Genomic DNA, 557 nt, shown 5'->3' with positions numbered 1-557 from the left:
CTCAACAATGAAATATTGCAAAGGATATCATCTTGTGTTTGGTCAGTTGTTTCTTTGATGTTATTTTTGAAAAATGTATATTTTTGTTCTCTTTCATCCTTTGCTAGGTCAGAGAACAAATGGAAATTTATGAATATCGTCGTTAATAGTCGCGTACTGCACACGAGCTATTACTAAATCACCCAGGGTGCACTATTTACCTGTGTAAATAGTTGATCATAAGAATTTTACAAACAACTTTCTGTTTCGAAGCTGCATTTATTGTACTGCCACAATGCAGCTGCTGGATTTTATACACGAATACACAAATATGTCTTTGTGAACATAAATGCGTCAGTCTGCCTCCAAATGCACTTTGCGAATGTGTAATGCACGTGACATATATCAAGGTTTTCGACATCAGTTGCCTTTATTTACACTGTTGTAAATCCCGGACAGAATGCAAGGGAAAGAAAGATAAACATTTCAACTCGCAATGCCAATGAGAAATTAATAACCTAGATCCATTGGAGAGAAATATGTTCGTAATCCCAGAAAAAGAGGCATTTTACCACCAA

The sequence above is a fragment of the Penaeus monodon genome, chromosome 29 (assembly GCF_015228065.2).
Source record: "Penaeus monodon isolate SGIC_2016 chromosome 29, NSTDA_Pmon_1, whole genome shotgun sequence".
In the NCBI taxonomy this organism is placed as follows: domain Eukaryota; kingdom Metazoa; phylum Arthropoda; class Malacostraca; order Decapoda; family Penaeidae; genus Penaeus; species Penaeus monodon.
This window is presented reverse-complemented; position numbering follows the sequence as displayed.